This window comes from Cynocephalus volans, chromosome 6 (assembly GCF_027409185.1).
Source record: "Cynocephalus volans isolate mCynVol1 chromosome 6, mCynVol1.pri, whole genome shotgun sequence".
Classification (NCBI taxonomy): Eukaryota; Metazoa; Chordata; class Mammalia; order Dermoptera; family Cynocephalidae; genus Cynocephalus; species Cynocephalus volans.
Window position 1 is genome coordinate 80,238,004 of NC_084465.1, and position 13,702 is coordinate 80,251,705.

Sequence of the window (13,702 nt, forward strand, 5' to 3'; positions counted from 1 at the left end):
TTTCAAAAGAAGACATACAAATGGCCAACAGATACATGAAAAAATGCTCAACATCACTAGTCATCAGGGAAGTGCGAATTAAAACCACATTGAGATACCACCTCACTCCAGTTAGACTGGCTATGATCAAAAAGATGGTGAATAACAAATGCTGGCAAGGGTGTGGAGAGAAGGGAACACTACTGCACCATTGGTGGGAATGTAAATTAGTACAACCACTTTGGAAAACAATTTGGAGTTTTCTCAAACAACTACAGATAGATCTTCCATATGATCCAGCAATCGCTCTTCTGGGTATATATCCAGAGGAATGAAAATCATCATGTCGAAGAGATACCTGCACTCCCATGTTTATTGCAGCTCTGTTTACAATAGCCAAGATATGGAACCAACCTAAATGTCCATTAAATGATTGAATAAGGGAACTGTGGTATATATATACACTATGGAATACTATTCTGCCATAAAAAAGAATGAAATACTCCCATTTGCAACAACATGGATGAACCTGGAGAAACTTATGTTGAGTGAAACAAGCAAAGCACAGAGGGATAAATACGTCATGTGCTCACTCGTATGTGGGAGCTAAGAGAGAAAGGAAGGCAGGAAAGAAAGACCACAGTAGTGCCATGATCCAACAGAGGATGGAACATTCCTAAGGCTAAAAATTGAATTTGAGGGGAGAGGGGAGTAGGAGGGAGGTTTGGGGATAATTGGAAGGGGACAAAGCAATTTCTGGTAATGGGTATGTCCCCAATATGAATCTGACCCCCACATCATGGCAGGAGGGGGGACAATCAGCTTTGTATCTCATGAATATTCAAAAAAATAAAAAAATGATAAAATCCTTGTCAGATAATTCCAACATCTGTGTCATCTCAGTATTGATAATTGATTGTCTATTGATTGTCTTTTCTCATTCAAATTGAGATTTTCTTGGTTCTTGATATGAAGAATGAGTGTTTTTGTTTGTTTGTTTCCAAATGTATCCTGGACATTTTTGGTATTATGTTGTGAAACTCTGGATCTTATTTAAATCTTCTGTTTTAGTACTGATACCTCTGACACCATACTGGTAAGAGAAAGCAGTGGTGGTGGAAATCCAGGTTCCCCACTCAACCTCCACTGACACCCAGGGTGGGGATGCATGCCTCATTACTGTTAAGTGAGTGTGGAAGTTATGACTCCCCCCTAAATCCCTACTGACACCATCCTGCCTGGGAGGGGGAGAGGTTCCTCATTACTGCTGGGGTGGCCCTTCACTGACATCACGGGGGGTGGGGAGATGGCCTCATCAGCTCTGGGAGTGGTGAAAGTCCTTGCTTCCCAATTATTTTCCTTGACACCATCACACCTAGGAGGGGTACCTCACCATTGCCAAGTGGTGGTGGCTGTCACAGCTCACCATTTGGCCTTTGCTGACAATGGTAGTAGTGGAGCCACAACATTTCCCATGATATTTGTCTAGAGTAGAGTGGTTATTGTCCAAACGTTTTCTGTCTTGCTGGGCTGTGCCTTTCTTGCTCCTTTGTCTAGAGAGAGCAGGCTTTTCTTGGAGCTTATTTTGTCTGTGCCCACTGGTGGTTTCAAGTTGCCAGATTCTCAAGTCCTGAGTTTTGGATATTTGAGGCAAAAACTCAGAAAAGTCACCACTTGTCATTGTTCTGGTCCCGAGGCCTCGGGTTTGCCTTCTTCCCTATCTTTGGGAGTCTTCTCATGCTTGTTTCCTAAGTGGTACCCATGGTTTAAAACTGTACATAGCAGGAGAAATAGGGAGAAGTACATGTACTCCATCTTGCCTAGAACTGGAAGTACAGAATGAGACTTTTATCCTTGTCATGACCAAAATAGCTCAGTTTAAGTCTAAAACTTAGAATTAGGGAGAAATAACACAAAGAACTTTAATAACATTCCTCCCATCTACTGAGAGCCAGCTGAAGCCAAGAACATACAATCATTTGTTTGTAATCCTTACAATACCATTATAAGGGAGTTATTAGTATTCCAATTTTATATATGAGGTAAATAAATTCATAGAGGTTAATAATTTGTCCAAGATTTTACAACTTTTAAATACTGGATCCAGGAATCTAACCCCTATCTGATTCTAAAGACTGAGCTATATACCATATACCAAAATATAAAGATGAGGGAGGCATAGAGGTTGAATCTGCAGATGGAAAGGAGATTGAGTGCCCCAAGTTTCAAGCTATTAGCACAAGGATATAAATGTAACAATGCAAGTATTGTAAGATGCCATCATATACAGGCAGTGTGTGCTGGACTATATGTGCAGGCTGACAGAAGATATTCCTGTTAGTGGTGAATCAGTACTCCCTCATTTTACACTTCAATTGTTGCAGTAAAGAGCTTAAAATACGAGTATATGAAGATTAGAATGGGATTCCATTCCATTTATTTGACTCATGATTCTTTGTAGGTCATAATGGTGATATTGGATAAAATTTTTTTTTTTTTTTTTTTTTTTTTGTCTTTTTCGTGACCGGTACTCAGCCAGTGAGTGCACTGGCCATTCCTATATAGTATCCGAACCCGCGGCGGGAGTGTCGCTGCGCTCCCAGCGCCGCACTCTCCCAAGTGCGCCACGGGCTCGGCCCTGGATAAATATTTATTGAATAATAATTACTGTTTATGACACACTTATTAGGCCCTGAACTAGGTGTTTGCAACATTATCTCCCTTACAACAATCTTTCAAGTGGGCATTATTATTACAATTTTTTACATAGAGAAATGAAGACTTTGAGACAAATTAGGTGACTTGTCTAAATTAACATAGGTCAAAGAATTGGCTGAACTGGAATCTGAATGCAGCACCCCTCTAAAACCTGGGTTCTTGGACACAGCACACACTGCCAAGGAGTGCTGAAAGAAGCTGAAAGACTGCACCTGACTGCAGCAGTGCAGCAAGCCAGTGAGCAGAAGTGTTCCTGGAAGTGGATCTTTCTTCAAGCCAAGATTCAGGTTATGTAAATTCACAGCTGTCAGTTTGAGCCACTTAGGAAGGTGCTTCAAATTTGCCCCTTTAAGAGGAGGCTGGAGGTTTGTCTGATGTTAAGGTCCAAGGACATTTGCCCTGAATTCATAAATGGTCTCTTAGTTCTGTTTGGAAAGCTCTGCGGTAGCTGCACGACTCCTGAGGAGAGTCATACACCATTATTTTTTTCTGGTCCCTTTGTGTTCTTTTAGTCTAAACTTTTGCCACTGATGAATCTGAGTATGTACGTATCTGGATAGTATCTAATATCTGCCTAGTTTGACATGAAACTTTGATATGCCTTTGGAAAAGTGAACCTACACCAAAAAATGGTATAAATAAGATTTCAAATAGGAATATTTACCTATTTAAGAGAGCAAACTAGTTAAAAACTTAAGCAGTTTAACAAGAAACCAAATATCAATAGGTTGAAATAAATGTGTCTTATGCAGATTATCTTACATATTAAGTACAGACCATTTTTATTCATTCACTGAAGTAAAGCCTTTAATAGCAGTTGGATAATCTAGATCCAGTTAGTCTAAACTTGAAGATAAACTATATTTCTTTTTAACTGGTCTATTTTATATTGCTTCCTACAGTATGAATGAGGCATTCCCTGAGGGTTTGGGGAGAATTCTAGATGTGTTAACTAATTTAACAGTCTACATAGTTGTTGACTGATGGTGTTTGATGGGCGTCTATGAGACTCTGAGAACTCTGGAGGTAACAAACAAAACAACCCAAAAAATTACTTGCAGGGAAATGGATATGAAGGCTTGGAAGTGTTTCTAATCCAAGGGACTTTCTATATCCTTCGAGTGTCTAAAAAATTCTTTGTGTTCTATGAAGCTGTCCCCAGCAGATGAGGGTGAGCTTCTGTTAACTAATGAGTTAAACTTTCCCTCTGGTTTCACTTGTAGTTCCTAATCAGAGATTGGAAAGTGGCTCAAATTACCTCCTACTCAATGGATTTGAATTTAGATCCTTAGATAGAAATGAATAATGATGTTCATTTCTACAAGAGAATGTTTTTCCTGTTTTCAAAGATAAGTTCAGGATGGTAAAGAGTGTTCCTTTGAGTAGTCATGATTCACAGGAGGGTGAAAGTTTTTCAAGTATCAGGGTCTGAAAAGATTATTTCCCTTTTCAGGGACTGGGTTGAACAGCCAGTGCATTTACATAAGCCAGGAAGTGCTTGATTGGTCTCTGGTGGTTTTGTCCAGGTCCATCCATCCTGGGTCAGATGACCAAGAGGTAAACTGCAGAAACAAATCTCTTGGGTAATCCCTTGCTAGCTGTAGAAATATTTTAACTGCTGTTTTTCTATAAATGATAATTCTCACTCCATGGTAAAATGGTAAGGAACATACTATTAATTGGTTATTCTAAATTTTGAACCTAAAACTTAAAAAAATCAGGGTCTCAGATATAAAAGCTTTTTGAATAGGAAAAGATTTAAACCTCAGTAACTAGCTTTAGATAATACAGAAACTCTTAGAAAAAAACAAACCAAGAATAACAACCCCCCACCCCCCACCCTTTCATTTCTTGGCTCACTCTACTGTGTGTGCATGCGTGCGTGCACGCGCATGTGTGTGTGTGTACTTGCACACATCTAAAATTACTCTCAAATTTGTTCAATTAATATTTTGGTTTCTAAAACCAGTCAGGGTGAATTTGGCATTTTGTTATAAGAGTGTTATGTAAATTCTTACTGGGAGAAGCTTCAAGAAAGGCATTTTTTTTCTCTTTTACATAGTCAGAACTAGCTTCTTTGAGGAAAGAATGTAGTTTAATATTCTTAATTTTGCTTCTGCATTTTCTGCTATGAATTTGTACATTGAGAGTTGGTTACGCTTCTTCAAGAAGGACAATTTTTTCTTAATTTCTCTAGCAAGATGTTAGGTGAATAGCCAACTTTATAAGAAAGCTTTATGTATTATTTAGATGAAAGCATCAGTATTCGATTATCTTTTGCAATGTTGTATAATTTGTTTTGTGCTGTGATGCACATTTTGAAAATATCCAGGATTCCTTTCAGCTTAGGTATCAAACTACAATAAAATCCCTCTACTGCACTATCATGAAAGAAGTCATTCTTAATAACAAAATTTTACTAGATCAATAAAATACTTTATTATCTAAGATAAATTGGGGAGGGCATGTTAATCTAGATAGTAAAAAAAATGCAGATCTAAAGATGTCCCTGAGCTAAGTTCAGGTTACAGCCTAAGAAGGTGGTGAAGAAGACTAGAGAAAAAAAAAATGGGCCTATGGAAAAGTCTGCCATGTTAAAAGATCTGGAACTTCAAGTTCGAGTTTCCCTCTTGGTTCACGGTCTTCACAAAAATGCTGAAAGTCAACTTGGCCCTGTTCCCAACTCAGGCTAGAAGTGTCTATTTTGGCAAATTTTGACTTAAATATTTCCTAGAAAATTTTATAAACAAATCAAAAGTAGTCCTTTTTTTTGTTTTGTTTTTCTGACCAGTAAGGGGATCGCAATCCTTGGCATGGTGTTGTCTGCACCACGCTCAGCCAGTGAGCGCATGGCCATCCCTATATAGGATCCGAACCCGCGGCCTCGGCGCTCCCAGCGCTGCACTCTTCCGAGTGAGCCACGGGGCCCGCCCAAAAGTAGTCTTTCATAATGGAAAGTGCATGAATTTGGGAAGCAGGTGGAATTGGTCTAATTGTTTCAACTCTCTGAGCTTCAGCTTCCTCATTTATAAAATGGGGCAAATAATCTAACCTCATAATGTTGCAAAGATCAGATATTAAAAATGTAAGCATTGCACTAAAGTACTTTGCACATAAGTGCATAATAAAGGGTCACTATTTTTAAATCAAAACAATTCTATAATTAAATCCTAAAAATAAACAGAACCCTTACAAATAAATAAAGTCATTTCTGTTCACCTCCTTTTCTAGTCACGTGCTAGCTGTATTGGTTTTCTCTCCTTCCCTAGTTTATAAGAGGTGCTGAATATCTATATATCTAACAAAGACTTTATTTTGTTTATCATTGCTCTACTTAATATAAGTAACTTTGAAAATTTTATTATAGACATGCTCTCTTTCAGAATGTACAGCCTAATATGCTTTTGACAGTTGTGAATGAGTTTCTGTATTTAGGCAGTGGTTAATTGACTTTTCAAAATTAAGTGCATCTCCAAATTGTTTTGCTGTGTGGCCGTGCCATAAGGTATTCATCTTTTGGGTTATCTTAAAAGTTTGTCTCTCTCTCTCTCACTTGCTCTCTCTCACTGTCAGTGGCAGATTGTATTTTCCACACAGTTTGCCACAATATCATCCATTCCACGTGCTCTTCTTTCAATATGACCTTGACTCTCCTCCCATTGTAATGTGGGTTCTACGTTTCCTCCTCATAAATCTGGTGGTACTGTGTGACACTCTGTGACTTCCAAGGCTAGATCATAAAAGCAATAAAACTTCTGCCTGGTTCTCTTGGGATGTTTGCTCTTGGAACCCAGCCACCATGCTGTGAGGACACCCAAACTAGGTCACCTTGAGAGACTGCATGGAGAACACCCAGATACATTTTCTGGCTGACAGTCCAGTGGAGTCACAGCTGACAGCCAGCATCAACTGCCAGACATGTGAGTGAAGACTCCTTAGGATGATTCTAGCCCTCAGTGGTTGAGTTAACTTTCCCACCCTCCATCTTCAAGTCTTCCCAGCTGAGGTCCCTAACATCATGGAACTGTATGTACTCTGCATGAAGTCCCAACCCACAGAATTGTGAATATAAAAAAATAGCACTTTTAAGATATTAAGTTTGGATATGGTTTGTTACTTAGTTATGGTACAGGGGATGCTTTCCTTCCCTTTTCACTGTTCCTTCTCCCACGGGCATGCCAACAGAACTTAATTCTCTATTACTTATGTGTGTATTTTAAGTGGATGTGCAATGATAATAATGGCTTACTTTAATCAGTACTTACTGTGTGCTAGGCACCATTCATTCTAAGCCCTGTATATATATATATATATATGTATATGTATATATATATATACATATACATATATATATATAAAATCTTATTTAAATCTTCCAACGTATCATAAGAGAACCACTATTGTTATTACTCTACTTGCACATGAAAAAACAGAGTCATAAAGAAGTTATATAACTTGTCCAAAGTCAAGCATCTACCAAGTTCTGGCTCCAACCCCCTCACTCTTACATTCTGGAGTATAGAGGCAAGTGAAAGTAATATTAAAATTCTAGGTCAGAAAGAGCTCAGTACAGAGATTAAAAATATTAAATTCCAGATATACTAAAAAATTTTATTCATTTAAAACTAGTTGTTTTTGAACTTTAAACAAAACAAAACACAAGAAGTTACCTGTTCTTTTAGTAAATCAATTGTTTCTGGGATCTAGCACATTGGGAATTAGTAAACCTAAGCTTAGAAATCAAGATTAGCATTAAATTCTGCTTTTTACAACTGTGTTTCTTCTATTTTAAGATATATATTTTTCACCATTTTAAAGCTCCTGAAATGAGAATGCCTTTTACAATTGATCATGTGTCATAGTTGAATTGGCAACATTTTAAGTCATTTATAGTATTATATAAAAAATAATGGTCTTTCTTACAATAAATTGTGTCATGGGAAAATACCATATTTTACATTTTCAGCCTATCAGGTGCTGGAATCTGCCATTGTTGCAACAATGACATACATGTACAAGGAAATGACAACTCAAGACCTTCTAAATAGTTGATGCAATGCTAAACTGAATAGTCAAAAGGCATCAAGCATCCAGCCAGTTCTAAAATGAGGACACACTTAATATCTGTTGCTGTCTTGCAAATACACATTCATGTAGTAACTGTCACCACATATAGGTACTTGGTAATCAATATTTAACAAAGTCTGGTAGAGTGAGACTTCATAGGGACACAGCCAAAGCGCAGTGAAATTTATTGGGGAAACTGTTGGTGCTGCCAATTCGTCCGCTCTTCTGTATATAAAGGCCTCTCCAATATCGAAGGTCTCTGTACCTCATTTAATCCTGATATTTCTCTTGTAAATTTTATTTTTTCTAAAGCAACGATCCTAAATTTAGCCTTTTCCAAAATATCACAGCACATTTGTAAGCTTTCATGCCAACGTATAGCTTTTTTTTGGTTATTTGTAGTGGTGAATGTACTACATGTTGCTGATTCTTGTTTTCATACACAGTATCCAGTTTTCAAGGTTTTGTTATGTTCCTAAAGCCTGAACTTGGTGATTCTGTGTACCACAACAGACCAGTCTAAGCCCTTGATATCCCTCAGAAGAATGATGCGTTCTAGTGAGAGCTGGGATTCTTTCCGACGGTGCTTCCGAAAGGAAGGTATTGGACTGACCAGGGGCTGAGACTGCTGCTGTAACCACGGCTGCTGCGTTTGCTGTGGCTGCTGTAGATATGATCCCTGTCTCAACAGCTCCAAATGTTAGTTTATTTTCCTTCTTTTAATTGAGCTGTTGCTCTTAGAATAGAATTTCTTGTCTGCTGAGGAAGCAAGGTTTCAAGAGATTGGTTCCTTTTAAGCCTCTGAGAGTTTCCTTTTGTTTCAGAGGCAGAGAGCAATCACTAATTATTTTTAGATGAAATGAAATAGGTATTTTAGTTCACAACACATAAATTGTTGTAATTAAAGGTGGAATGACCTTTTAAGTCATTATATTGTATGTGATGAAATTGCACAGAGACACGGTAATTTCTAAGGCCACAGTTAGATGGTGTGTACAACTGTCATGGTTTACTAAACAGGCCACAGCAGAAGAGGCGGTGTTCTGAGTTAAGATCAGAAAAACAAAAAGGAACCAGTTTGAAGAGCTGCTGGAGAGGAGTGTTTCAGGTGGGAGCAGCGAGTGCAAATTATTGGAGGTAGGAAAAAGTTTCGAACAATATAAGTCTGAGTACCTGGACATGTTGAGCAAGAGGAGACTGATACAAGACTGTTGGAGAGAAGAATGGAATGGAATGGAAATGAACCACTAGCACCTACAGGCTACGAATCATTGCTATTCTCGGTGGTCTCCCTAACTTCCATTTTCCCCTTTTCCATTTTCCTGATTTTCTGAGTCTTACCCTCCTTCGTGCATTGATCATGTACTTCAAGGGGATGCTGACTCTGTCTGCAGCCCCATTTATGGATCCTGGTTGGCTTAGGTCAGTCAGCATATATCAATCCAGTGGTCAAGTCATTGTTTCAGGGGTGAGCCTATGACCCAAGAGAGCCAATTAGGAAAAATCACAGGACCCTTGCTCTCTCCTTTCAGACATGAAAACAACAGGAAAACCTGTTATCCTGATTGTGTCTTATAGACATGAGCTATCATTGGGTGAAATTCAACACTATGGATGGCAGAAGAAAGCAGAAAATGGGACTTGGATGACAATTTTGAGCTGTTCTACTTCTGAATTTTCCTTATGTGAGTCTATAAATCCCCTTTATTGTTAAAGCCAGTTTAATTTTAGTTTTCCTATTTCAGTATGTAGGAAGTCCATTGGGAAGCCAAGAAGCAGTTTTATGACAGAGAGTAGACCTGTTCTTGTTCCATTTTTAAAAAAGATTGTTCTCATTTAAATAATAAAGGATGTTTATTGACTTGCAAAAAGAAAAAAACCAGGGCAAGGAAAATAGGTAAGATGCCCGTATTAGTCTGTTTCTGTGTTGCTATAACAGAATACCTCAGGCTGGGTAATTTTTAAATAAAAGAGGTTTATTTGGCTCATGATTCTGGGACAGCTGAATCTGCTGCAGGCCTCAGGCTACTTCTCCTTATGGCAGAAAGCAGCCAGGCAGCCGGCAGGTGCAAGATCACATGGCGAGAGGAAGCAAAAGAGAGGGGAGGTGCCAGGTTCCTTTAAACAACCATGTCTCACAGAAACTAATAGAGTGGGAACTAATAGAGTGAGAACTCACTCACTGTCCCCCACTCCCAGGGAAGGCATTAATCTGTTCTTGAGGATCTGCCCCCATGACACAAACACCAACCAACACTGCCACATTGGGGAACAGATTTCGACATGGGCTTTGGTGGAGTGGGATGGGGGGGCAAAATATCCAAACTATATCACAGACATTGTAGTAATGTGTATAAGGGATCATAGTAAATGTGCCTAGAATGGTGACCTTGGAGATAGAGAAAAGAACATATGGGAAGAAATATATTTTGTTGTTAGAATCAACAGGACTTGTTAAGTAGTTGGCGGTGGGGAAAAAAGAATAGAAATAATCATGGATGATTTTCCAAAAACCATGGGAGGGTTTTGGTTTGAAAAATGAAAAAGTAGCTACGTTAGGGAATGGTGATAACAAAGGTTTCACTTTTAGATGTAATAAAGTTTAAGATAACTTTTCCTTTGACGATGAATGTCAAGTGTATTGTTTTACATGACTCTGGCACTTGTAGAGAAATCAGGGTTGGGGATAAAATTTACAAGTCATCAGCATGTAAGTAGATTTTAAATAAATGAATTAGATGAGTAAACCTATGGAGAGATTGTAGATAAGAAATTAAAGCAGAGCCTAGGACAGAACCCTAGCACTTTCAAAGTTTGGAGGTTGATTAGAAGAGTTTGGGAGGATATTAGAGAACATTGGGCAGAAAAGCAGGTGGGAAATCTGGAGTATGAAGAGTTATAGTGACAAAAAGAGATATTTCAAGAGAGGCATTAACTTTGTGAAGTTCTGTTGAGAGTTTGAGTAAGGTAGGGAGAGAGAACTGTACATTTATTTTGACATGATGGTAATCTGAGATATTAGAAGGCTCTTGAATAATCCAAGAATAACTTAATTATGTTGTATATTTAAGACAGATACGTTCTAATATCTATGCTTTGAAGATAATATTTCATGAACGATGTATCATAATTAAGCAGAATGTTTGACCAAAGTAATGACTCTAAGTCAGATAATTCTCAGGCACTATCTGCCTCCATCTAACAAAAGGAATTAAAAAATATTCCCATTTTTACTTGTACTTCTCAAAGAATATTAATAGAAATGTATGTCATAATTCATTGCCTCGCTTTTCTTAATTTCCTTTTCTTTTCTCCAATTCTCTCAAAGTTGCAGGGAGGAAGGGAGGGAGAGAGAGAGAGAGAGAGAAAGTAGGTGTATGTTTGTCTGTTTCTCCCTAGTATTATCCCAAATCTCTCCTAGATGTCCATCTATGACTTTCTCTTTTATTTCCCTTTCCTCTATGTCTTACCACTCTACCTTCTCCCAGCAGTCGCTGAGATTTTCGGTCCTAGTACCAGCCATCTGAGGCCATTCTTGGATGACTGGAAGACCGAATGACCATATTTCTCTGGATCTTCCTACTGGAGGCAAATGTAAGAAGCCCCTTGGAAATTGTGTTTTTCTCTCACTGTTATTGCTTTTTCCTTATAGAGAAACTCAGATAAATCAAATTATTATTTTTTTTTAAATCAAATTTTCCAGCCATGTTGGATGAGAGAGTTTATGGTACAAACTACTTCTCTTTTGGGGGGAATATTCCTCTTCAATAGATTTTCCTACTTATTAAATTCAAAAGTCAAAATTCCAAATTTTAGGACTTAAAATATTGACTGAACTTGTGAAATAGATTTTCATTCCAATGGCTGAATCTTTCTTTTCTTTGGTTACTGCTTTGAAGAAAATTATGTGTTTTTCATAACATCATTGCCCCACTTAAGTCCATCTGTCTCTTAGCCCTGCACTGGGGCAGCTCTTTCAAGTTCTGCAGGAAAGCTAGATCAAATACTAATATCCACCTCTTAGACAGGTATATGAAAAACAAAGAGCATAAAAAACAAGCCCATACAGAAGAGACAGGCCTGAATGCCCTTGCTCTAACAGCGCAGAGTGAGACTAATTCTTCTGTTAAACTGTTGAATGTTACTCATATTCCTTTATCAGTGCATTCACATCCAGGAAACAGAATGACCACTGTCATACTGTGGAAAGGAACAACATAAATTACTACGGAAAGAAATGTAGATAGGCCACATTTTCTGGCTCTAGTTGGAACATTAACATGAATCCTTTTATTAAAGCTAAAATATGCTTATATTGTGTATTTTCAAGAGCTCTCCAAGTGGGAGAAACAGTGATTTGCAAATACTCCTCACTATGCTTGCACCTTCCACACTTTCTTTGATAGCTCAGGGCAGGTTTTAAGCAGAAGAAACAGGAAAGAGAGGACTCATGACTCATTTACTTACTTCCTACAGTAGTTTAAATGCTGAGGTGTCCTAAAACTTCAGATATTCTTTGAAAGCTAAGCTGAGGAACTTTTTTCTTATTTATTCCGGTCCAGTGCAAATATTTGTCTATTGAGAAATACATAGCACATTAGAATCATAAACCCACCATCTGCTTAAAATGAGCCAACACCCACTGGTAAGGAGACGGATATGGGCTGGTATCCTGTTCCTCCAGCTCCTAAGTGAAGGCAACTGACGCTATGGGGCCCTGGTTTGTTTGAGCTGCCCCATGCTATGATTGCCTGATAAAATTCCAAAAGGGTGTGTGCATTTGTGGCAGCCCATAAAGATTACTTTCAGGCTCTCTTAGAGAAACCTTTTTACAGTAAAGGGGTAAGAAAGAGGCTAAAATGCCATCAGATTTGGGTGAGCAGGTGCATTCATGAATTCTGCACTTGGATGTTCTAGTGCAAGGAATGAAATAAATGAACAAAGCATTTGGCATTGTGCCTTTATGTCAACAGGTTTGACTGCTCATAGTAGCTGAGCGAGAAAGAGATCTTTATTGCCCTTTTCCTAGCAAAGGCAGAGAGGTTGATAGCAAAAAGGGACACTACTCATAGTGGGTTATCTTTTTTATGAACATTAGTCTTCATTTTAAACTGACAGACATGTGGCTGATACTTCACTTTACAGTTCTTCCTGAAATGTTTGCTTGCTTTTGTCCCTTAACGGTAAGCTTATGGAATCTGGAAAATGAATTTGTAGTGGAGAGTTATTCCTTGAAGTAGCTACCATTGCTTTTGCAAGAAGCTCTCCACAGGACAAAAATTTCAAATTAATCACATCACATAAAGTGTTTCTTTGAAGGGCTTGGCTCTGAGATTGTCCTTCTTTGAGAAAACCCTAAAATAAAATAAAGACAGAAAATTCACTAGTTATTTTTATTTTAGAGTTTGACAGTTTCAAAACAAATTATCAAGGAATTTTTACCAAGTTTCCAGACTGGTATCAACATGCCTGAACCAAGAAACATAGTTGTCTAAGACTTCTAGGGTGATTTATACAAATTTATACATGTAATTTGCCAAATCCAGCTATGAAAGCCAATCAAGTTAAACCTGCTCTTTTGAGGCATATTGCTTTACTTTGCAAATTTTCTTAGGATACCAAAGAGTTACATGATTAGTGTAAATAAAATTCTTAAGTGTTCCATAAGATTAATAAAATTGGAAGAGTAGGGCTTTAATATGGTATCAGATCTAGGATTTAGGTAGATAGAACAGATGGTTTTTAGAAGTAGTTGAGCATCCCACTTATTCTATTTCATCACCTACTACTGACACCTTGGAACTCTAAAGCTTTGATGTCCCCAGCTTTCCACTGTTAAACATGAAAATACAAGTGGAAGAATCATTAATCACAAATACCTTATAGAACATTAACGTACTGAGCTGTTTCAACCATGAGTACTTTCTAAGGGAAATCT